Raw genomic sequence first — 25,433 nt, 5'->3', positions numbered from 1 at the left:
TGTCCCAGCAGCTCCCGTCAGGAACACTCCGCCCATGGGGCACGGGTGGGGAAACTGAGGCACGGAGCAGGGGACTCGCCTCAGGTCCCTGGGCGGGCTCAGTACAGAGCCAGTCCCCCAGTCGCTTCCGCATCGCTCCTCCGGGCAGAGGCGGCCCCGGGCCTGCCCTCCTGCCCTGCCCGCTGCGCAGACCCTAGGGGGGCGGGGACCCCGCGGTCGGGGTGAGGCCGGGCGTTTGGGGGCCGGCGCTGGCCGCCCCCGCGGTTGCGGGGCAGCGTGAGGGGGCAGGTCCAGGGGCCCGCGCCAGGCGGGTCCCGGGGGCAGGCAGGGGGAGCCCGGCGCCCTGCCCACGCCGTGCGCTCCCGAGAGCGCAAAGCCTCCTCCCGGCCGGCCCCCCGCAGGGCCCGGCCCCGCCGCCCAGACAGGAAGCGCCCGGGAGCCCCGGCCCCGGATTGGCAGGGGGATTCTCCAATTGGGCTGCGGGAGCCCCCGCCGCCGGCCAGCGCCTCCTCCGACGGGCCGGGCGGGAGGCTCGGGCAGCCCGGCGGGGGCCGCGCCATGGCGAGGGGCGCAGCGCGCCGGGGCTCGGCGGAGGGTCGCTGCGCCCAGTGAGAGCCGCGGAGCGCGCCCGAGGGCCGGCCGGCCACCATGCAGCTCGCAGCCCGGTAACAGCGGGGAAGGTAAGAGAGAGCGGGGAGCCCAGACGCCGCCGGGATGGGCGCAGAGCGGGGCCCCGGCGGGGAGCAGCCACCAGGGACCGTGCGCTGCCGGATCCCCCCCCCCTCCCCCGGCCCGTTTGCGGCGGGGGCTGGAGCGGGGTGCGGGGCTCCCCCACTCGTCCTCCCCGGGACAACCGGCCCCAGCGTGTCCCCCAACCCCCAGCGCGGTCCGTGCGCGTCTGGCCGGGGGTCCCCTGGCGGCTCTGGACAGACGGACGGGCCCGTCGGGGACACGAGCGATGCACCGGCTGAGAAGCCGCCGGCCCGGCCCCAGCTCGCTCTGTGCCCCTCCGGTCCCTGCGTGCAGCGCCTGCCGCTCCTGGCCGGGGCATTCCGGCCTCCCCGCGGCCATCGCCCTAGCGGTGCCCGCTGCCGGGACAGCGCCGGGGGGGCCGGGCAGCCGGTCCCTGGGGCGGTCTGGAAGCCAGACTCCCCGCGGCTCCGGGCTGGTCAGACCCGTCCCAGGGACAAGCCTGCAAGGTGCCGCTTGTGGGTCTGGAGCTGACTCGGCCCCCGTGTTTGGGGTCAGGGCCGCCTGGGGCTCGCGGTGGGGGCTGGGGTCGAGTTTCGCTCGCGAAGGGTTCGTAGGCACCAGACTCCTTCACCCGGTCGCTGCTGGGTGCAGTGGGAAGCCCAGGGGCCAGTGGATCCAGTGCTCGGGGCCGTCTCCTTGCTGGTCAGCTGGCTTCTGCACCGCGGGCTGGCGGGGACCGGGCTGGGCTCTGGACGGGGCTGGCCCCGCTCCGTGTCTACACCCAGCGTGGGTCGATGCGAGCGCAGGTCACTGCAGGGCTGGCCGGCGGCCGGCGCCGATCCGCCCTGGAGGGGGAGCCGCTGGGTGCAGAGGGACACTCCAGCCAGCCCTTTGCTTTGGCCCACCTGCCGTTGCGAGGTGGCTACCCTGAGGGGGGTCAGGCCGGGACCAGGGCGAGGGGGGCAGGGTCTCTGCAGTGCACCCTGAACCCCGCAGGGCTGGGGGTCGTCTCAAATGGGAGCCGGCGGAGTGGGGGGCACTGGTGGAGCTCGGGGGTGGGGGGGGGGGAGTCTGGCCCTGGAATAGCAGGGGAAGGGGGCCGTGTTGGGATTTGGGGGGCACTGGAGAAGCTCTATGTGTGTGTGGGGGGGAAGCCTGGCCCTGGGATAGCAGGGGAAGGGGGCCGGTTCGGGATTTGCGGGGCACTGGAGAAGCTCTATGGGGGCGGGGGGAGCCCGGCACTGGGATAACAGGGGAAGGGGGCCAGGTCGGGATTTGGGGGGTACTGGTGGAGCTCTGTTGGGGGGGAGCCTGGCACTGGGATAACAAGGGAAGGGGGCTGGGATCAGGATTTGGGGGCCACTGGAGAAGCTCTGTGGGGGGGGAGCCTGGCACTGGAATAGCAGGGGAAGGAAGCTGGGTTGGGATTTGGGGGGCACTGGGGGAGCTCTGTGGGGGGGGGGAGCCTGGCACTGGAATAGCAGGGGAAGGAAGCTGGGTTGGGATTTGGGGGGCACTGGGGGAGCTCTGTGGGGGGGGGAGCCTGGCACTGGAATAGCAGGGGAAGGAAGCTGGGTTGGGATTTGGGGGGCACTGGGGGAGCTCTGTGGGGGGGGGAGCCTGGCACTGGAATAGCAGGGGGTCGTGGCTCAGCATTGACAGACATTGGCACAGCCAGCGGTGGGAAGCTGACCCAGCCCTTCCTCCACCTTTGCCCGCTCTGCCCAGCTGGCCCCAGCTCTTTACTCTTGCAGACACCGAAGGGGGAAAACCTGACGTGCAGATGAGCTCTGATAAGCCGCTTTTTCCCTGGCGGGTGAAGTCCCTGGGCTCGGTGCGGGCACGGGGGAAGGGCGTTAGGCCTGCACCGCGCTGGCTCGGTGAGATGAGCGAGTGACTCATGCCGATGGAGACTCCGAGCTCAGAGAAACTTGGACCAGCCCCGGTTCCCTGTTGCTGCTGCCGGGCTTATCGGAAGCCCCTGGGCTCAGTTTACAGCCTCCATGGCCCTTCTGCCGCAGGACATCCCGGGGCCCAGCTGGGGCCCAGCCCTGCCTGGCAGCTCTGCTGTCTGCGCCCGGCCCAGGCAGAGAGCCCGGCTGCATGGGGAACGCGTCCCCCAGAGCATCGCAGGGCTGCGGAGCAAAGGGCCCAGCCAGGCCGGCTGCCTAGCCTAGGCGTCCACTGTAACTGAGCCCAGCTCCTGGGTTCCCACTAGGAGACGTCAGGTACGTTGGAGCCTGGGGGATCCCCCTCCCTAGGCCCTGCCCAAACCTGAATGTCCCTGGGCATTAGTCACGGGCACTAGAATGGGAGTCTTCGGCCGAGTGCCTGGTGAGTGTGTGGGGTGGGGCTGCCCCCTACGGGAGGAATGGATCAGCGGCACTGTGATACAGGGCGCTCATAGCCACCTCTGTGTGTGCCCGCCGGGTAGGGGCACGCTCCCATCTCCCTGAGTGCAGCTGTGCGGGCCCCCATCTCTCTCAGTGGGGCAGGACGCCCCGGATCCCTTCCCCATGGGTGCCCGTAGGCAGCTGGCTGACAGCCGCCGCGTCTCTCTGTGCACGTGGATGGTTACGCTGCTCGTGTGATGGATGCGCCTTTCTCCGCGTACCCATGCAGCCCGAGTTGCCAGAGCGTCTGACCGCCTCCCCGTCGCTGGCGTATTGACCCGCAGGCAGGGCAGTGCCCCCGTTGTACGGACGGGAGCCGAGGCACACAGCAGATTAAGTGACTTGCCCAGGGTCCGGCAGGAAGTCTGCGGTGAAGCAGGGAACTGAATCCAGGTTCGTTAGGGTCCCAGTTTAGTGCCCCACCCCCTAGCCTTCCATCCCCGCGGGGAAGCGCTGCAGTGGGGAATGGCTCCCACGTCACGGCAGGAGACGCAGACCCACGGAGGGAGCTGCCGGTGGCTCTGACTCAGAAGTGCGCCGTCCCTGTCCCTAGCTGGTGGCTGGGTGTCCCGAGCAGAGGATGGGGTGCGGTGTGAGCTCAGGGGTTTGGGGCAGAGGACGTGTGTTGTGCTCTGGCTGGGGTCTGCGGGGTCGGTGGCGGCTTCGGATGAGCCCAGGTGTTGGCTACGCCGGCTCAATCGTTTCGTGACGAGATTCTCAAGGCGGCCCCCTCAGCGACCTGACAGAACCACGTTATGTACAGCGCTGGCAAGACGGGGGGGCCCACGCTGGCGTGATGGGGCCCGGGGGGCATTGGGCCTCGGTTGGGATGAAGGCTGCTTGGATTGAGAGCAGCTGTTTATAAATGTCACATCAGAAACTTGTCTAAAGTCTAATTGTGTGTGTGCACACGTGCGAATGCACGGACCCACGTGGGGGGGGTGTATGCCCGTGAGCACGCACGGACCCGGACCCACGTGGGGGGGTGTACACCCGTGAGCATGCACGGACCCGGACCCAGGTGTGGGGGGGTATACGCCCGCGAGCACGTACGGACCCGGACCCACGTGGAGGGGGTGTACACCCGCGAGCACGCACGGACCCGGACCCAGGTGTGGGGGGGGTATACGCCCGCGAGCACGCACGGACCCGGACCCAGGTGTGGGGGGGTATATGCCCGCGAGCGTTCACAGGCACAGACCCACGTGGGGGGGGTGTACACCCGCGAGCATTCACAGGCACAGACCCACGTGGGGGGGGGGGGATGTACACCCGTGGGCGCGCACGGACCCGGACCCACGTGAGGGTGCACGTGCGTTAGCCCTCCCCCCTGCAGTGATTTCCCCTGTGCTCTGTTCCACTAAAGGAAAATCCGTCTCAGGGGAACTGGCTGGCTAGAGACTGCGTTCACGGGACAGGAACTTCCCTTGTTTCCATCTGCCCCAACTTGGTGCTTCCCTTTTTCTTTTCTTTTTTTTTCCAGAGAGGAGTCTGAGCTGGGTGTGGATTCGGGGCATGTCTAGATCTCAGGGTTTGGCCATTGCCCATTCCAGAGACATGGGCCAGGAATTGGGGTGTAGACAGGACTGCCCCAAACACCTAGTACAACGGGCCATGAGCCAGCTGGCGTCTCTGCCCAAACCCAGCAATACGTAATGGCTCCAAGCTCTCCAGGGGATTGCTGGGCTGGTTTTAGAGAGTTTTCAAAGTTGTGATGTTTTCGTAACGAGAGTGACAATAGTTTGAACATTTTCCATCTGTTTTTGTGTTGGTTGTAAAACCAACCCCCCGAAAAAACCCTTCTGGTGAACATTTTCATTTCATTTGTAACTTTCATTTTTTTGATGCAAAACCAAAGCTCGTTCCGTTGTTAAAAGCCCGGCGGTGTTTGGTTTTCAAAGAAAATGATTGGTTTCTTCAGAATATTGCTGTGGGGAACACTCCCTGTTTTCCAAGCAGCCCGCTCCGAGGCGAACAGGGGACACGGGAAGAGGGATGCTAAAATTGGCCCCCTTCCCCTCCAAACAGTGTGTCCACTTTGAGACGGGCTCTGAAACACCTTTTCTCCGCAGCGCGACACACAAGCTCCTTGGGGCAGGGGCCGTCTCTTTCTTCTGCCTTTGTACAGCACCTCGTGTGACTGCAATGCGCCAAATAATAAAAGGAGTCGAGTTTTACCAGCGCTCCCGTGGGAAGAGCTGCAGCACTCCCGCCTTTGCCCTTGTCATTGACGTGGTGAGCCCAGGTTCTCACTCACCGAAGCTCTGACCCCCGCAGCCACGCTTCCGTCTCTCCCTCCCCGGCACTCGTGAAAGTTGGAAAATGTGCCTATGTCGGACCGTTGTTTTGCTGGCGGCCTGGCCTAGCTGTCGCTGCCGGCAGCGGAAAGTTGACCACAGCGGGAACTGCAGTGGGGTCGGCTCTAGACAAGGCTGCGTGGGGAGCTTGAGAGGTGCCTGGGCAGTGTGACGGCTGGTTAAGCTAAGCGTGGGCAAGTGCTAGGAGACCGGTTGGAAGGGCGCTTTCAAGCGATCGCACACAGTCCTGGGTTCCATCGACTGTACCTGCTCAGGAGAAACATCCAGGCATCGTTGTGGGCCGCTCGGTAATGTGTGCAGCAGTGAGTGGGCAAAAACACTGGCAAGTTGTGAGGCCCCACTAAGAGAGGGCTGGAGAATGAAGCTGAACTATGGTGGCCCTACCCTATAAAGCAGTGGGATGCCCTTACATGGGAGAGCGTGTTCAGTTCTGGTCCCCTCCTGTCAGACAGGATAGAGCAGAAATAGAAACAGGCTAGTAAAAATGATTGCAGGCCTGGAGAGACTGCTGTAAGAGGAGAGTTGGCAAAGATCAGGGCTATCACACTGAGCAAGGAGTGCTGTGGATGGGTACAGAGTGTGAAGGGAGGAGCAAGTCACTGAGCATTTCTTTCTACCCTGTCTTGTAACACAGGCACAAGGCAACTTTCAGCAAAACTGAAAAGCAACAAATTCAAAACTGACCCAGGACAATGTGTTTTTAAGTAACATGTGATGAACCCATGGAACTCACTGCCACAAGACATCACTCCTGCCAAGAGATTAGAGGGACTCAAACCCTGAATAGTGAGGATAGTGATGTGTGTCAGGGGTACCAAATCTATAGCTTAGGGTACAAACCTACCACTGCCTGACTGGGTTAGACAGAAATGTCCCCTGTACGCACGTATCGCATATGGTCAGTTCTAGGAGTATGCCATATTCCTCCTGAGAGGGGACTGGGTACAGGCCTGGCCAGCTCCCACTGAAGTCCATGGAATTGTATTCCTGCGTTCGGGTAACCCCTGCTTTGACTCACCCAGAGCTTTCTGCAGCTGTGGGGCTCAAACTCCCCACACAGGTTGTCTCAGTTCAGATGTTATTTACAAAGTTATTTAAGTCCCTGTCATGTGAGGGGAGGGAAGAGAATAGAAACAAGAAGGGCCAGACTGGGTCAGACCAAAGGTCCATCCAGCCCAGTGTCCTGTCTGCTGACAGTGACCAGTGCCAGGTGCCCCAGAGGGAATGAACAGAACCGGTAATCATCAAGTGATCCATCCCCTGCCGTCCACTCCCAGCGTCTGGCAGTCAGAGGCGTAGGGACACCCAGGGCACGGGGTTTTGTCCCTGACCATCTTGACTCATAGGACCTGTCCTCCAGGAACTTGTCTAGTTCTCTTTCAAACCCAGTTATACTTTTTTTCTGCTTTTAAAAAAGAGCAATTGAGACGAGTTGTGTTTTCTGCACAATTAGCAAGAGCAAAAGGACTTGGACGCCAAGCTGGAGACGTGGCGAGCCCGCCGCTGAGGGGTGGCAGATGGGGAGAACAGCGCTGTTCTGAGTGACCAGCAGGGCCGGGGGGCCCGGGTGGGCCCGTTCCCAGGCAGAGGATGCAGCGTAGAATGTTCCCCTCACGCTCCTCCCAGGCTGGTCCAGTTGGGGCATGTCGGCATTTACCCAGAAAAGCCCTGGGCCTGCCCTGAGCTCTGTGTGGGGCTCTCGGGCCCACTGAGTCGGTGGGCGTCTTTCCAGCGATGCCCACGGGTTTTGGATCCAGCCCCTAATCTGAGACGCTGTGGATGGGCTTGGCCTGCTCTCACTCAGGCCGTCTCCCTGGGGCTGGAGCGTGGCCTTTGTGTGTTCTCCAGGGCTTCGCCCTGTCTTGTGTCAGGGCTCCCAGGTGATGGGTCTCCCACCGTGCCCCAGTCCACAGCCTCACTGGGCCATCCAGTGCCATCGGCCTTGATTTCTGTGGGCAGTTCAGCTGAATAACTGATGGCCCGAGGCAGCCCCCAGCCAGAGGCTTGCCACACCTAGTTAGCCTCAGGTTCCCTGTCTCAGTTCCCTCCCTCTGTGGCAAGCTTTACCTGTTACCGTGTCCTCTGAGTGTTTACCGAGCATTACCCTGACCCCTGAGCCTTGCCTAGCCGCGTCTCCTCTCAGCTCCGTTTGCCTCTGCTCTGAACTCCCTCTGGTTTGTTCATATCCCCAGGGTCCCCACCCAGCGCTGTATCTCAGGTCTGGTCTCGGCTGCCCTGTGATTTTGATTCCTGGGTTTGTTGTGCACACGTGGCTGGCCGGGTGTGAAGTCCAGTCTAGCCTCAGGAGAAGATTGTAGCAGTGTCTCATGGACGCAGCTGTAAAATCTCCCCCGCCTGAGATAAGTGACCCCAGAGCATAGGCCTTCGACCTCACGTTAGTTGGCTCTGAACGTGCTTTGAAGAGCCCGGCTCCAGTCACTGAATTACCCAGATTCCTCCCCAGACTCCGCTCAGGAACTTCAGCCAGGGCCTCGCTGCAGCTCAGACGAATGGTTTAAACTGGCAGATAGTTGTAAAGCCTCCACAGAACAGAAACTGCCCAGCGCTTGGCAGGGGAAGCAACATCCAGGCTTCTGGGCCGACCCGGGCTGGCCCTTCTCGCATGGCAGGTATGGCGGGAGGTACACACAAGCGCTGGACCTTTAAAGGAGCACAGTCGTTTCCCCTGGCCAATAACATTTGTAGCTCTAAAAGAAAAGGAGGACTTGGGGCACCTTAGAGACTAACCGATTGGTTAGTCTCTAAGGTGCCCCAAGTCCTCCTTTTCTTTTTGCGGATACAGACTAACACGGCTGCTACTCTGAAATTTTTAGCTGTGCGTGCGAAAAGTCACAGCCCCGAGGGACCCAGCAGGCTGCCTGGGTGACCGTGTGTCTAGCCCCTTCCAGTGCCTGGAGGTGCCCAGTTGTTCATGACCGTGCTGGGCACCCTGGAAAAGCCCAAATCCTCCTCAGTCACCAGAGAGTCCCTCATCCCGAGCCTGGAAGAATCCATCGGTCACTTTTCCTCTGTGAGGTGAGCAGACTTGGGGGCCAGACCCTCCTGCATAGCCCGGGCCAGGGACCCGAGATCAAGTCATCAAAGCTGCAGGCACGGAGGTCCATGGTTATCAGCTGGAAGATTCCTGGCATCCCCAAGGTCTCCCGTCTTCACAAACAGCCGCATGCGGCAGCTAATGAACCCTGGGTGACCCTCCAGATGCTTTTCAATTGACAGGCGGCCGTTAGCAGGCAAAGGCCAGCAGCCTGTGCGGAGCAGCCGCCCGTGTGCTGGCATGTGCAGGCTCCGGCCTCGGTGGGGGCCAGGGCGGTGCGGGGAGGACAATGTAACTGAGTTCCTGGTGGAAAAAAAATACCGGAGTGGTGACCTCATCCCAGAGAAATCTAAACAGAAGGTTCAAAGCAGCAGCGTTTGGGTGGGATCCTGCCTTCGCACGCGTGTGAATCTGCTGACCGGAGTGGAGTCCCTCCGGATTTACACCAGTGCCAGAGAGCAGAATCAGGTCCTTAGCCGGCTTCCTGCTCTGTCCCAAGTTCCTCCCACGTTTGCCCCTTTCTGCGCGTCGCCCTCAGAAGAGAGAGGGCTTGGTGGGAGCAGGGTCAGCTGCCTCTGCTCCCTCATTGCCAGCAGCTCACTGGCCAGCGTGACGCTCTCCCACCTGCCGGGAGGGACGGGCTGGGAGCAGGGACCCGGATCTGCCCAGCTTTCATAGGGAGAGGCCTGTTCTCTCCTGTCCAATACCGCCCGAGAGGGCACCTCCCTCTGTCCTGAGCCTGGGGCATCTATCACATCTTCTCTCTGCGCCCGGGGACCAGTGCAACATGCGGGTCTAGCAGCATCACCAAGCAGCTGACTGAAGGGCCAAGGTACCTCCTCCCGGCTGGACCCCCCAGCGACAGACCTGGGCTGATCCCACGGTTTCCGTGTGCCTTTTCCAGTCATCCAGGATCTCTCCTGTCTGCCCCGAGTTCTCAAAGTTAATTGCTACTGGCTCGGAGATCTCCAGCCAGTTCTTCATTTATTCCAGGGTGTGTTAGAAATGTCTCCAACCCCGCAGGGTCCTAGAGCCCGGGCTCCAGCGCGAACCCGGAAATCTACACAGCAGTGAGTCGGCTAGCACAGGCCAGCCGCGGGAGGCTAGTGACTGTGTAGGCAGACCCGAAGACGTATAACTTGTCCAAGTAGTTCTGAGCTTGTCCTTTTCCTGTCCTAGCCTCAGATCCTACCCCCCGTGCACCGATGGTCACTATGGTAGCTGGCCGGTCGCTGCTGTCCTTTTCTGGTGGAAGCGGAAAAAACCCGGTGTCCAATCCTTCGGCCACCACTGAGTTTCCCTGTCATTGGCTTCCCCCCTCGCTGCGTGCTGGGCCTGCCCTGTGCGTGGGCAGCCTCTGGCTTCTCATGTACTTGAAAAATGGTCGCGCGTCACCCTCCACGCCCCTAGCCAGTTTAATCCCACTTTGGGCCTCGGCCTTTCTCATTTTGTCCCCCCATGCTCGTGTTGGGATTTTTAGTTGTTTTTTTTTACATTCATAACTGTGTAGCCCCCCCGACCCCTGCTCTCTGGGTTGCTCTGCCCCAAAGCACCTGGCCCCATCCTGCTCCAGCTCTGGGTCTCTCATTCAACCAGCTGAGCTTGACGATGCCGGCCGCAATTACCAGCCTTGTGTTCCCAGGGGCCGCGTCCTCTGGAGAGCAGCGTGCGTGTGACCAGGGCAGGGCGCTGGGATTCGGCTCCGAGGAGCGGCTGCTGCTTCTGGAGCTCCTGCCCAGCCGTCCCCTGGGGTAGGTTAGTGTCGGCGCTGGGGGGGGGCAGGGGCAGGGGCAGGCAAGAGTGTTTGGAGGCGCTAGTGTGAATGGGGGTGAAGGGGAGGTGAGGGAAGCTGGGGGCTGAGTGCATTGGTGGTTGTGGCATCTGTCAGGGAGCAGGTGTGTTTGCACGGGGGGTGTACGCGTGAGTGTACATATATGGGGGGTGTACACGTACATGGGGCGGGGAGGGTGGGGTTGGAAGCTGGTGCCAGGCTCTTTCCCTGCGGGCAGGTCCATGGGGACGGGTGAACTTCGGCAATTGTCTTTTACTCTTGTTCTGGTTCCAAATAAATTGTCCTCAGACCCCAGGTCATGTGACATTAACAAAACCCCTCCCCTCTAAGCAGGCGATTTCTTCCCAAACAAGGCAGGTTCCTAGACCAAGGGGAGCCCTTTTGTGTCTCTGCTTCTTCAGCGCTAGCCCCACTCCGGCTCGCTTCCTGCTCCAGGTTTAAAGAGACAGGGCCCCTCTCCTCACCCCCAGATTGTGACTGGTGCAGGGTTGCCATGATGGTGCTTAATGGAGCTAGGCGGACGCACCCCAGAAAACCGGCAGCCATGCCCACCAGTGCCCAGCGTGCCCTTGGCGCGTGGGATGCTGGACGTGAGTTCCTGCAGTTGCTCTGATGCCAAGCGTCACCGCTCCAAAGCCCATTGCAAACAGACGGGGGCGGGGCTGGGAGCTTGGCTGCAGGGCCGTTGCCCACCCGCTAGCCATGCATCTGTGCACGTTTAACCCCTGCACCAGACGAGCTGGTGTGGACGCCTGGAAAGGGCTGGCTGCTGCTGGGAGAGCCAAAGGGGCCTGGCAGGCAGCACTGCACTGTCATGCAGCCTCTCTTTGCTCACGCTGGCGGGTGGCACGGGAGAATGGTAGCCACGCTCGAGATGGGCACTTGCAGCCGTGGCATGGCATAGCAGTGCCTCCTGCCGGTTTGCCGCAGCACACGGCAGGGCTGCCTTCAGAGAGTCGCCACGTTCCTGACTTGGCTCTGATGTGAGCTTGGGGGTGCAGGCCCGTGCCATCGAGCTGGGACTGCGGGGTAGAGCCAGGCTTAGTGTGGGTCCCTCAGGCAGTGCCCCCAAAGGCAGCCAGCAGCAAACACGGCTAATCCAGACCTGCCCCTTACCTCCGGCTTTGCCACGGGATGTCAGCTCCCAGTCATTCCAGCCCGGGACTGCTTACGGCAGCTCTCTTGGGGCCCCTCACCCCCACACCCCGCTATTCCAGTCCTGAGCTCTGTATATCCAGCTCTGCCAATGCCCCTCAGTCCCGACCCACAGCCCCCTGTTATTCCAATCTTGGGCCATTCTCGAGCAAGGAGCACTGACCCTGCTGGCTCTGACCTGGCTGTGAACAGCCTGAGGAAGGGATGGGAGCAGGCAGTCCCCTTTGTTTGGGAGTGGCAGAGGCAGGATTCGAACATAGGTCTCCAGGAGGGTCAGGCTCTTGCGTTAATTGCTGACTCACCCCGTGCCTGCCTTCCATGGGGCTGCTAACTGCAGCATTTGCCTTTTTAAGATCTGAGCTGTAACTCTGTGAAATTCCCAGGCAGGTCCCTCGTACGGGTCTGCTCAGCCGAGAGCCCTGGGTTGGGACACTCCCCGTGGTTCCTGTGGCCTCGTGGGCAGAGGAGAGCCGCGGCCGCAGAGACCAGAGAAAGGAAGCTAATTTAAACCCTCACGAACACACGCTCCGCTGCCTGGAGGGGCACTGGGAGAGCAGAGTGAATCACACGGCTAACGCCAGCTTTCCTCTGCTTGTCTGCTGTCCGGCCAACGCGTGGCCACCGTCCCCGCGGGCAGAGGGCTGGTTAGAAGGCAGGGCTGCTGGGCTGCTCAGGTGCCGGGCTGGCTGGTGCGTCGCTGGTGAATGCACGCCAAGGAGTTGGGCCGGGCTGTTTGCTATTTGTGGTGCGTGGGGGCAGGTTTCTGCTCCCTGGCTGCGCACACGCCCCGTCTCATATCAATTAGCGTGCTTTCCCATGGAGCTTTGTAGCAGAACAATCTGTTGATGTGAAAATATGGGGGCTGGTGAATATTTCCACCTGCACCCAGGGCCCGTGCAAATCCTTGTGAATGTCACGTGCAGAATCCAGCCGTGAGCAGCTGCAGGCATCTGCATGGGGTTTGGATTCTGTCTGGACTAGTTCTAAAACGCGCCGGGAGATGCAGCGTCTATGGAGCCCAGGGCCAAATTCCCCCAGGGGTAGGCCCTGTGCGTCCAGTTCCCATGGCTGTGCCTGCCTGGACTATGGCTGCATGTGCAAACAAAGGCTTTGCCATCCAACGTGCCCTTGAGCAGTTGCAGTGGTGGTAGCTGTGCACGTGGGTGTGAGCACACGCGTGTGTGTACGCATGTGCTGTTCCCCATGGACCATCAGCCCTTCGTGTTGTGTGTCCCGTCCTCCTCCCCCGTGTGCAGTGGGTTGGCTCTGAGGGCTTGGCGTTTAGTGACACACAAATCCAGCGCAGAGAAGGGAGGGCCAGGGCAACCCTCAGGGTGGAGACATGGAGGCCGCGATGCAGCCTCTCTGGTCCAAACAGCTGGGAGGCCCTCCCCTGAAGAGCCGATGAGAAAATCCATGGTCACCCCATGACGTTCTTGACTTGAACTGGGACCGTATAGAACAGTGTTGCAACCAAGGTCCTGTAGTGGCACCAAATCTTGAATAAAGGGGGTCAAATGAGGTGTCTAAGGCACGGTTATGGTTTGCTGGTTAGGATTATGCTGTCTGTTTGCATGTGTCATTTTTGTATTTAAAGATATACGTATTGGCTCTAGACTGTCTGTATTTCAAACTTGTGCTGTGGTTCTGGGGGACACCCCAGACAAGTTAACCAATTCTAGCTCCCATCTCTCTCTTTTTCCTTTTATGAATAAACCTTTAGATTTTAGATTCTAAAGGATTGGCAACAGCCTGATTTGTGGGTAAGATCTGATTTGTTTATTGACCTGGGTCTGCGGCTTGGGCCTTTGGGATCGAGGGAACCTTTGTTCTTTTACGGGGGTATCGGTTTTCATACCCATTTGTCCCCATAATGAGTGGCACTGGTGGAGATACTGGGAAACTGGGGTGTCTGAGGGAATTGCTTGTGTGACTTGTGGTTAGCCAGTGGGGTGAGACCAAAGTCCTCTCTGTCTGGCTGGTTGGGTTTGCCTTGGTGTGCACAGAAACCCCAGCCTGGGGCTGTAACTGCCCTGCTTGAAGCAATTGGTCCAGAATTGGCACTCTCCGTGGTGTCCCGCCAGAGCCAGCCTCGGTGCAGTGGCATAGTCGTGCTTGGATCCACAGAACCAGGTCAATTAAACTTTGGGTCAGAACCCCACGCTATCCAAATCTGAATTTTGGTAGTGAGAGTTTGGTTGGTTAAAAAGCCGTTGCAATGGGTGAGCAAAGAGCCTATGAGGGCCTTGACAAAAAAGCCCTGAAAGGTTTGTGGTCAGAAAAGGGGGTAAGCTTTAGAAAGAAAGCTACAAATCAAGAACTGAGAGATCTGTTAATGGCCAGCACAGCCCTTACCTGATACTGCAGAAGCAATGAAACTGCAAGCCCTGAGAGTTGGCCTGTAGTTGGAACATGAACAAAAACTGGCAGAAATTGGAATGAGAGAGAAGCAAGCCTTGGCCCAGCTGGAAAAGGAGGCTGATGAAAGGAAGGAAAGGGCTCGTAAGGGGCGGCTGGCTGCTTAGGAGGGGGTTCGCCGGATGCAACAAGAAACTGCCAGACTTCAGCTGGCTGTATTTCAAGGAATCCCTGTTGAGGTTACAGGGACAAACCATCCCAATGAGTCGAAAGAATAGTAAATATGGCAGGCGACCAGCTTGGCTTAATGGTGAAATCCTAGCGGATCTTAAACATAAAAAAGAAGCTTACAAGAAGTGGAAGGTTGGACATATGACCAGGGAAGAGTATAAAAATATTGCTCGGGCATGTAGGAATGTTATCAGGAGGGCCAAATCGCACCTGGAGCTGCAGCTAGCCAGAGATGTCAAGAGTAACAAGAAGGGTTTCTTCAGGTATGTTGGCAACAAGAAGAAAGCCAAGGAAAGTGTGGGCCCCTTACTGAATGAGGGAGGCAACCTAGTGACAGAGGATGTGGAAAAAGCTAATGTACTCAATGCTTTTTTTGCCTCTGTTTTCACTAACAAGGTCAGCTCCCAGACTGCTGCGCTGGGCATCAAAAAATGCGGAAGAGATGGCCAGCCCTCTGTGGAGATAGAGGCGGTTAGGGACTATTTAGAAAAGCTGGACGTGCACAAGTCCATGGGGCCGGACGAGTTGCATCCGAGAGTGCTGAAGGAATTGGCGGCTGTGATTGCAGAGCCATTGGCCGTTATCTTTGAAAACTCGTGGCGAACCAGGGAAGTCCCGGATGACTGGAAAAAGGCTAATGTAGTGCCAATCTTTAAAAAAGCGAAGAAGGAGGATCCTGGGAACTACAGGCCAGTCAGCCTCACCTCACTCCCTGGAAAAATCATGGAGCAGGTCCTCAAGGAATCAATCCTGAAGCACTTGCATGAGAGGAAAGTGATCAGGAACAGCCAGCATGGATTCACCCAGGGAAGGTCATGCCTGACTAATCTAATCGCCTTCTATGATGAGATTACTGGTTCTGTGGATGAAGGGAAAGCAGTGGATGTATTGTTTCTTGACTTTAGCAAAGCTTTTGACACCGTCTCCCACAGTATTCTTGTCAGCAAGTTAAGGAAGTATGGGCTGGATGAATGGACTACAAGGTGGGTAGAAAGCTGGCTAGATTGTCGGGCTCAACGGGTAGTGATCAATGGCTCCATGTCTAGTTGGCAGCCGGTGTCAAGTGGAGTGCCCCAGGGGTCGGTCCTGGGGCCAGTTTTGTTCAATATCTTCATAAATGATCTGGAGGATGGTGTGGATTGCACTCTCAGCAAATTTGCGGATGATACTAAACTGGGAGTAGAGGTAGATACGCTGGAGGGGAGGGATAGAATACAGAAAGACCTAGACAAATTGGAGGATTGGGCCAAAAGAAATCTGATGAGGTTCAATAAGGATAAGTGCAGGGTCCTGCACTTAGGACGGAAGAACCCAATGCACAGCTACAGACTAGGGACCGAATGGCTAGGCAGCAGTTCTGCGGAAAAGGACCTAGGGGTGACAGTGGACGAGAAGCTGGATATGAGTCAGCAGTGTGCCCTTGTTGCCAAGAAGGCCAATGGCATTTTGGGATGTATAAGTAGGGGCATAGCGAGCAGATCGAGGGATGTGATCATTCCCCTCTATTCGACATTGGTGAGGCCTCATCTGGAGTACTGTGTCCAGTTTTGGGCCCCACACTTCAAGAAGGATGTGGATAAATTGGAGAGAGTCCAGCGAAGGGCAACAAAAATGATTAGGGGACTGGAACACATGAGTTATGAGGAGAGGCTGAGGGAGTTGGGATTGTTTAGCCTGCAGAAGAGAAGAATGAGGGGGGATTTGATAGCTGCTTTCAACTACCTGAAAGGGGGTTCCAAAGAGGATGGCTCTAGACTGTTCTCAATGGTAGCAGATGACAGAACGAGGAGTAATGGTCTCAAGTTGCAGTGGGGGAGGTTTAGATTGGATATTAGGAAAAACTTTTTCACTAAGAGGGTGGTGAAACACTGGAATGCGTTACCTAGGGAGGTGGTAGAATCTCCTTCCTTAGAGGTTTTTAAGGTCAGGCTTGACAAAGCCCTGGCTGGGATGATTTAACTGGGAATTGGTCCTGCTTTGAGCAGGGGGTTGGACTAGATGACCTTCTGGGGTCCCTTCCAACCCTGATATTCTATGATTCTATGATTCCAAGTCAAAAAAGCGATGGAAGAACAGCTGAAATTGCATCCTCTTGAAAGTCCAGTTTCTAACCATGTTGGCTTGTTGTCTGGGTGTAACCACATGTACCCCAGCACTGCTACCGTTTATGTAAATGCTGTTCCATTGAGTCCAGTGGAAGGTGACTCCATAATGTGCCAATGCTCCGGATGGGACTGGTAATGAAAAACTCAGAGCGTGTAAAAGTCAACGGTAAAAGCTGTTTAGGGCAAATTATGGCTTCTAACATCACTCTTGTTAAAGCAGATCTGGTCAAAGAGGAAGATTACTTACTAAATCAGAGTGTGAACATTGTAGTCCTCTATGAGTTTACTGTAAGCGTGCCTTTAGCCAGAATCCACCTTGAATGGGATGGTACTAAGCATGAAGTTGTAGCTGGTGTAAGGAGGTTATTGCCTAAGGATCTTTAGATTGGGGGAAAGGTCAAAGCTTTATTCAGTCCAGGCAGCCAGTCACAGGAAAGAAATGATCTTAAACCTGTGTCTATTATGGGCAATGATTTGCCTGGGGAGGGTTTCTCCAAGTGTTTGTCTGAGCAAAAGAGAAGTTTGTCTGTGAATGAAGTTTCTGACTGTCTGTCTAATGTCTCAGAAGTGAAGCTGGAATTAGATCAAGCACAGAAAGAACTCATTGGTCAGGACAATGTTTCTCAGGCGCAGATTAAAGTGGATGGTCAGGTGGAAGCCCTAACTGAGAAAGGAAAGGGTAGATTTTTGATGGGTGATGGATTATTGGCTAGTACAGCTTGTAAAAGTGAACCTGGAAAAGGGTAACGGTGATTTGCTGGAAGTAGCTCAGTGTAGTGAAAAGAACAGCAGTTTATCTGTGGGGAGTGGCAATGTGCCTGGGAAGGAGATTTTGGATGAGCCTAGGCAGCCTTGTGAGCTGATGGCTGTGTCTAGTCAGCAGGGTGGGAAGGCGAGGAGAGGGGAAGATGAGTGTCCCTGGACTTTACCTGTTAGCTAGGTGGAGAATTGGGACAGTGAAGGAAACGTGCCTGTGTCTGTCAGGGGTATTGACTTGCCTGTGGAGGGAGCTACCCCGGTCTCCAAGCAGTTGTTTGTGACCAGCCTTGTGTGCTGGGACAAGGGGAAAGAGATCCCAAGCTGTGTGTCTGGGAAAGGAGAAAGTGTGTCCAGCTCTTCTTTGTCTGTGGAGCGACAGAAGGGGCCTTTCAGCCTGTGATGGTTGAGGGGAGTGCAGTTGTCTCAGAGTTGGTTCTGGATTCAGCCAAAGCCCAGGAAGGGAAGGGTCCTAAGTTTGCAAAAAGAAAAGGAGGACTTGTGGCACCTTAGAGACTAACCAATTTATTTGAGCATGAGCTTTCGTGAGCTACAGCTCACTTCATCGGATGCATATTCATCAGTATGCATCCGATGAAGTGAGCTGTAGCTCACGAAAGCTTATGCTCAAATAAATTGGTTAGTCTCTAAGGTGCCACAAGTACTCCTTTTCTTTTTGCAAATACAGACTAACACGGCTGTTACTCTGAAACCGGTCCTAAGTTTGTGTCTGCTCGGGAGAATGGGCCTGTAACTAGTGTCCTAGCAAAATCCCAGAGCCCAGACAATTCTGGTGCTTGTATTTTGCCTGTTGCTAGTGTGTGGCTGGGAAGGGGTGTAGCAACTCTGTCTGATCAGGGTGATACCCTAGCCAGGGCACAAGGAGAGTAGAAAGGTGATTGAGGGTGTGGAAACCTGTAGCAAGAAGGAAAAGATTCCTGAACTTGTGTGTGGCAAAGGGAAGGAGAATGCTTCTAATCTTTTATCTAGGCAGTCTAGAAGTTTACCTGAAGGGGGATTGTTTAGGAATCCACCTGATGGGCCAGAGGTGATTCTGGATGTAAGTGAGACCCAGAAAGAGTCTGTTGTTGCTCAGGAAAGTGTTTCTCTAGAGCAAGCCCTAGGTGAAGAGGGTAAGGGCTGAATTTCTGCAAGGGGTGAATTGTTGCATAGAAAAGCCCCTAGGGAAAGGAATCCTCATGGAGTCTGTGCAAGCAGTTTAATGCAACTGAAGGGTGTGAAAGTGATTTAATCAAGAAAGTTTCAGTTCCTAACAGCCAGAAATTTTCTGTGGGGAATGGATCTACTTACTTTCCTGTTGAAAGATCCAGTGTGGAAAGCTTTGAGAAGGTCTCAGATGGAGTGACAGCTGGTAAGAAAGTTGAACAGTCCTATAACCAAGTGGCTGGGTTTGGCCAGCTTGTTGGGGAGACAAGGTTGTTGAGAGAGGAATGTCTCCATGCTGATTCTGTAAGTGAACCGTCTGTATCTCAGGTTCCGAGGGAAGACTGGGGAGCTGAGTCTGCAAAGCAGAACAGCTGTGTAGTTAGTCTCTGGAGAATGCAGGGGGTGGCAGGTAAACTCTTATCTCTAGGCACTTTGGATATGACTTGTAGTCTCTCAGTGAACTTAACATCTGATTCCATGTGGAAGCAGAGGTTGGTAAGGGAAGGACAACAGAACTTGGAGTCTAGCTTGTTAGTGAAAATGAACGGTTTCTCTTTAAGACAGAGTCCAGCCTTGGGATTGGTAGCAGTGAAGGATCTGAACACTGGTGAACTGGCTCCTGTCTGTCTGAATGCAAATTACTTGGCTGGCAGGAAGAAGAAGGACTTGCTAATAGCTGTTAGCACAGAGAGCACACCCAATCAGCCAGTGAATTCTGTTAAGCAAGAGAAATCAGGGTTTGAGCTTTCAGGACAAGGAGGAAAATGAGACTTAAACTGGACTTAATTTTGCAAAGGGAAGCCACAGGCTGACCCTAAAAGGCCCAAACCCCAATGGTATGGAGCCAAAGCTGTGGCATGACAGAAATGATTGTAAATGGACACTTCCAATGAATTTGTTGTTATTGCTCATGGTAATTTTTGTGACTAATATGTTGCTATTACCAAAAACTGTAAAAATGTACAATGTGCCTAATCTTTTGGAAAATCCCTCGAATGTGTTAAAAGTGATACATAAGATCACCCTTTATGTTAAAAGGCCATGTTATGCTGATGTTGCACAGTTAATGCCTGTAAACAGTATTGAAACTTTTCACAGGGGAAAAGACATTCCAGACCTGATGTGCTGTATGAAAAGGGAAACTGAGGCACATTACCATATTGCTTTCATGGCTAAATGCCAAGATTTCTATACTATGAAGAACATTCATATCTACATTGACTTGATGTTAATTGGGTTCAAACATTTGCCAGAGTTTGTATGGATAAGGTAGCTATGTTCTTTAGCTCTTGGCAAGATCACATGCGACATTCAGGAACCATGCTGCAAGAGCAGATCCAATCCACTATTGTTCTAACCAAGTTTTGTGTTGAGTTTGTAAAGAAATTCAATCAGGTTATTGAACATGACTTTGATGAACCATTTCTGTTCTACACTGGTACGGCTTCTAACCCAGTACTAGCTGTAGTAAGGCAGAACCCAGGATGGGGAGCTCTTGGGATGCAGTCAGTGATGTTTGTGTCATCCCTTCCTGCATCACTTTTGTGTTGGGGGTGTGACGTTATTGACTTGAACTGGGACTGTATAGACCATTGTTGCAACCAAGGTCCTAGTAGTGGCACCAAATCTTGTATAAAGGGGGTCAAATCATAGAATATCAGGGTTGGAAGGGGCCTCAGGAGGTCATCTAGCCCAACCCCCTGCTCAAAGCAGGACCAATCCCCTATTTTTGCCCCAGATCCCTGAGTGGCCTCCTCAAGGATTGAACTCACAACCCTGGGTTTAGCAGGCCAATGCTCAAGCCACTGAGCTATCCCTCCCTGAGTGTCTAAGACGAGGTTATGGTTTGCTGGTTAGGATTATGCTGTCTGTTTGCATGTATCATTTTTGTATTTAAAGATATAAGTATTGGCTCTAGACTGTCCGTATTTCAAACTTGTGCTGTGCTTCTGGGAGACACCCCAGACACAGTTGGTGTCAGCTCTGCCTAGCCTGCTGGATGGCCCATTAAGGACCATCAGCTACACACCTGACCCCTTGAGAGAAGGCAGACACGCCTTGCGACTCAGCAAGGTATGCAGGGACCTGCCTGTGGACCCAACTCTGAGGTTTTTCCAGGCTATGGGATGGGCTGCTTGTCTTTGAGACAAAAAAAGCAGAGACCACATGGCAAGAGACTGTAAAAGCTGCTGCAGCTCTTCCATCTTGTCTTCAGTCCTGCTTCTTACCTCTGGAGGGACTTGGCTACACTGAAGCTTTGAACCAAGGACTGAAGGACCCATCCCGGCTGGGGATGTTCTCCAGAGACTGGATTTGAACCTGCCGTTTATTCCATCACTGCTGCAAGCCTGAACCAAGAACTTGGCCATTACTGTATGTAATTCAGCTCTCATCTGTATCTTTTCCCTTTTATGAATAAACCTTTAGATTTTATATTCTAAAGGATTGGCAACAGTGTGATTTGTGGGTAAGATCTGATTTGTATATTGACCTGGGTCTGGGGCTTGGTCCTTTGGGATCGAGGGAACCTTTTTTCTTTTACTGGGGTATTTGGTTTTCATAACCATTTGTCCCCATAACGAGTGGCACTGGTGGGGATACTGGGAAACTGGGGTGTCTGAGGGAATTGCTTGTGTGATTTGTGGTTAGCCAGTGGGGTAAAACCAAAGTCCTCTCTGTCTGGCTGGTTGGGTTTGCCTTGGTGTGCACAGAAACCCCAGCCTGGGGCTGTAACTGCCCTGCTTGAAGCAGTTTGTCCTGAATTGGCACCCTCAGTTGGGTCCCGCCAGAACCAGCATCGTTAAAACCCACCTCTTTGCTGCGTTTCCAAGGCTCATTTCGGAGGCTGCATGGAGAGCAGGAGGAGCCATTTCCTTCTCAGCCGTGGTTATGATACTTTAGCATCTCGCCAGCCCTAGGTCGCAAAGTGCTTCCCTGAGCAGGTTATGTATCCATTTCACACAGGGGAAACTGAGGCACCGAGCTGACGGGGGGGGGAAAGGGGGGCAGTGACTGCTCAGGGTCACGCAGTGAGTTGCTGGCAGACCCAAGAATAGAGCCCAGGCATCCAGACTTCCCATCAGTTGTCCCACCCCTTATCCTGCGCTGCTGAGCCCGAGTTGCTCCCCCTTGCAGGGAACGGTGGAGCAGGGCATTAGCAGCGCCCCACGGTCCCCTGGGGCTGCGCTGCTCCAGAGAGGTCACCGGGCGGCCAGAGGTCTCCGCTCGCTGGCGCAGAGCAATTTACGAGCGTGCGCTGGGGTGCGGCCTCCCTGGCAGTTTCCATTCCCACAGGAACCCTCTATCAGCCCTGCACGGTTCCCATCAGGCCAGGAAGCCCCCCCTCGTCTGCCCTTCGAGTGCTCCCTGCCTCACACCCTGCACGGCCCTGGGAAGCGAGGCCCTCTGGGGGGGCCCCTCGCAGCATCCCCAGCGGCTGGGTGGCGAGCGCGGGCTTGGCAGGCTCCAGGGAGCGAGCAGAGCGGGGGTGCATTGGGGAGACGGAGAAAGGCAGGGCAGAGGGGGAGAGAGGATGAGAGGGAGAAAGGGGGAGAGTTTGGGGGGCCCCCAGCTGCAGCCTGTGAGATTCCCCTGCAGCCCCCCGCTCTGCTAGGGAAGCTGGCAGGGGGTGCTCCTGAGAGCCCAGCACGTGGGCACAAAGCACCCTCCCCCCTTGGCTTGTGGGCTGAGGACTCCCCCGTGCCAGCATGGCCCAGGGCTCGGAGGGAGTCAGGCTACCGCGCCCACTTGGGTGAAGGTGTTGGGTGATGCCCATGCAGCAGCTGGCTGGCCTCCTGCTGACCACCACTCAGCCTGGGCCCTGGCACCCGCCCCTCAGGAGCCGGGCGGGCAGGGAGGGAGTCTCCGTGCTAGGAGCAGGGGGGCTCAGAGCCTTCCCCAGACGTGACTTTGCCCACCCGTGGGAGTGCAGCCAGTGGCAGGACCCCGCTCGCCCCAGGGGCCACCCGCTCGCTGGCAGAGAGTTAATCCTCCCGCCTAAGCTCCTAACCCGGACACGGTCTGGGCCGGCGGGCGCTCACGGTGCAGAGGGGAGCAGGGTCCCGGGACTGAGCTGGGGGCCCCCAGTCCGTGGCATCGTTGACCCGGGCTGGGGAGAGCGGGCCTGGCCACCCTGCCACCCCCGGCCCAGCCACTGCTAGAGCGTGTGGGCAGGGAGCCCCCCTCTGAAGCAGGCACCAGAGGCAGCCTAGGAGCGGAGGGGGAGGTGCCCACCTGTGTGTGGGGGGGGTAACCGAGCCTCTGGAATGGGTGTGAGGGGGACGCCCCGGGCACCAGAGAGCCAAGGGGGAATGGAGGGGGGCAGCCCCGTGCCACGGGCGCTGTCCCAGTTCTGCGGGCTCGGGGCTCCGTTCTCCCACCCGGGACCCACTGGCTCCCGTCCAGCCATGTCCTCCCCCAGCTCCATCCCAGGCTCCCCCATTCAGATGGGAAGGGGACGTGCCAGCCTGGGGGCGCTCCGGGGCCCCTGCCTTGTGCCTCAAGCACCGCTTGCCAAGCAGGAAAGGGCAAGGACCGTGCTGAGAGGCCGGCAGCTGCTGCCAGCTGGACTCCTCGCTGAGCAGTGGGGGCCAGGCAGGGGGCACCTTGCCAGAGCTCCCTGCCCCCCCCGCGCCAACCCCCCCCCCCCCGCCCCCCGCCCGCCTGGCTTTTCAGGGCCGGTTGCGTGTGACACTCCTGGCTGCAGGGCGGTGGGGGGGCGGCTGGCTGCAGAAAAGTGAGGCCTGGGGGAAGTTCAGGGCTCCGAGGGAGGGAGGGGTGCTGACCGGTCAGGAACAAAATCAGGGAAGTACCAGCCAGGCCACAGCTCCACGCTGTTGGTGCCCGTTTCGATCAGCCCCGCGGGACGGACGTGCCGCCCTGGGCAGTCGCCTGCAGAGGCCCAGTGCTGGGGTCTGGCCAGCAGCCGGCCCCCCGTGCTAGCAAGAGGCTAAAAATCCAGGGCCCCTTGTAGGGGGCCAACTTGATAATATTTCGAAACCGGACAATCCAGCAGGAGTGCAGGGACCTCCCCTGCCCTGTCCCTACCCCCCGAGGCTCTGCCCCATCCAGTTCTCTCCCTCCATCCTCTTCCCCCCCGCCCCTCGTGTCGCTCACTGCTTCCCCCCCCTGGGTCAGGAGGGACCCCCCTGCGGAGCCGGGCTGGGAGTGGCGGCCACCCAATACAGGTCGGAAGCAGGCCTGGCTACATAGGGGCTGGTGCAGGTGATGACCCGATGCCTCCCCGCCCAAAGCAAGCAGACATTGGGTGTCCAGTCAGTAGATCTGACTGGACACAGCCGGGTCCCCTTTTCGACTGGACTTTCCTAGTCCCTTGTCCCCCCTGGCTAGCTCGTGCTCCAGGGCCCCTGACCACCCTCTGCTAGCTCTCTGGACCCCACGGGCAGGGACGCCCCACGCACCCATCACCGGGAGGCTGGGCCCTCTCTCAGAATCAGGCCCTATCTACCTGAGGCAAACTGGGAGATTTGGGGCGCTAACCATCTGGCATCGCAGCAGGACTAGGGCGGCTGCCTGCCTGCCCTGGCCCTGGGCCGCTCCCAGAAGCAGCCGGCACCATCCCTGTGGTCCCTGGGGCAGAGGGTCTCCATGTGCTGTCCCTGCCCTGAGCACCGGCTCTGCAGCTCCCATTGGCCAGAAACTGCGGCCAATGGGAGCTGCGGGAGTGGTTCCTGTGGGAACAGAAGTGCGCAGAGACGCCCCCGTGCTCCCCCCCCCAAGGGTGTGCCAGTTGCTTTTGGGAGCCACTGGAGGTAAGCACCGTTCCTCTCACCCCCTCCGGCACCCCAACCCCCTGCCCCAGCCCAGAGCCCGCACCCCACACCCAAACTCTCTCCCGGAGCCCAACCCCTCACCCCCTCGTGCACCCCAAACTCCCTCCCAGAGCCTGCACCCCCTCCGGCACCCCAACCCCCTGCCCCAGCCCAGAGCCCGCACCCCACACCCAAACTCTCTCCCGGAGCCCAACCCCTCACCCCCTCGTGCACCCCAAACTCCCTCCCAGAGCCTGCACCCCCTCCGGCACCCCAACCCCCTGCTCCAGCCCAGAGCCCGCACCCCACACCCAAACTCTCTCCCGGAGCCCAACCCCTCACCCCCTCGTGCACCCCAAACTCCCTCCCAGAGCCTGCACCCCCTCCGGCACCCCAACCCCCTGCCCCAGCCCAGAGCCCGCACCCCACACCCAAACTCTCTCCCGGAGCCCAACCCCTCACCCCCTCGTGCACCCCAAACTCCCTCCCAGAGCCTGCACCCCCTCCGGCACCCCAACCCCCTGCTCCAGCCCAGAGCCCGCACCCCACACCCAAACTCTCTCCCGGAGCCCAACCCCTCACCCCCTCGTGCACCCCAAACTCCCTCCCAGAGCCTGCACCCCCTCCGGCACCCCAACCCCCTGCCCCAGCCCAGAGCCCGCACCCCACACCCAAACTCTCTCCTGGAGCCCAACCCCTCACCCCCTCGTGCACCCCAAACTCCCTCCCAGAGCCTGCACCCCCTCCGGCACCCCAACCCCCTGCCCCAGCCCAGAGCCACTTCCTACACTCCGAACCCCTTGGCCCCAGGCTAGAACCCGCACCCCCTCCCCCACCCCGACCCCCTGCCCCAGCCTGGTGAAAGTGAGTGAGGTGGGGGGGAGCGAACGATGGAGGGAGGGGGGGCTGGAGTGAGCGGGGGTGGGGCCAGGGTGTTTTGGGGTTGTACCCTTAGACAGCTAGCGCTGCCCAGTGCAGGTCTCCTGGAGTCCAGGCCTCTGCTCTAAGCACTTCCCCGGCTCCCCTGACCCCCGCTACGCTGCGCTTCCTCCTTGAGAACGGGACGGGTCAGCCCCCATCTCTGGCCTCACCCCTCCGCCTGGGGGACAGGACCCCTTTACACCACAGGAGGGAAACTGAGGGACCTTAAAGCCCAACCCCCTCTGCCTGCTACCGTGCTAACTTCTCCCTCTCTGACCCCTGTGCCCCCAGCCCAGCCATAGCCCCCCGAGCCCCACAGCAACCCTGCACCTTCTGGTGCACCAGCTTCCGGTGACAGCCCCATGCGGGACCCCGGTGCCCGGTACTGTGCCGTAGCAGCCCCTGGCCTCCAGGAGGTGGTACGGAGAGGGGCAGGCTGGCAGCGGCAGGCCCAGAGGGGCTGAGACCGCAGCTGCCAGGGGGTCAGGATGGGGGCAGAGCCGTGGGACCAGCCCCTCGGGGCAGCCCCTCTGGTGTCAGGTTCCCAGCACTAATTTTAAGCGCCCCTGAACACTGGCAGGCTTGTTCTGCCTGGCGCTGAGGCTGCACGCGTGGAAGAAATAGCCGTGGTGCAAATCCCAGCTGTGTCCAAACACCTGGGCTGGAGGGAGTGGGCAGAGCCAGAGCTGTTAACATGCTCAGTGCGGGGGAATGGGGG

The 25,433-nt window shown here is 58.0% G+C and overlaps 1 protein-coding gene across 1 annotated transcript in view; it reads left to right on the top strand.

Annotated features, from left to right (window-relative positions):
• Positions 1-316: 316 nt before the first annotated feature.
• Positions 317-25,433, top strand: part of IL11RA (interleukin 11 receptor subunit alpha) — a gene marked incomplete at its 5' end in the record, with an annotated part of 72,883 nt that continues 47,766 nt past the window's right edge. Inside the window, one exon of the mRNA XM_084628328.1 lies at positions 317-680. The remainder of the gene's footprint in view (positions 681-25,433) is intronic.

The sequence above is a fragment of the Lepidochelys olivacea genome (assembly GCF_965140295.1).
Source record: "Lepidochelys olivacea isolate rLepOli2 genome assembly, chromosome: 5".
Lineage (NCBI taxonomy): Eukaryota > Metazoa > Chordata > Testudines > Cheloniidae > Lepidochelys > Lepidochelys olivacea.
This window is presented reverse-complemented; position numbering and strand designations above follow the sequence as displayed.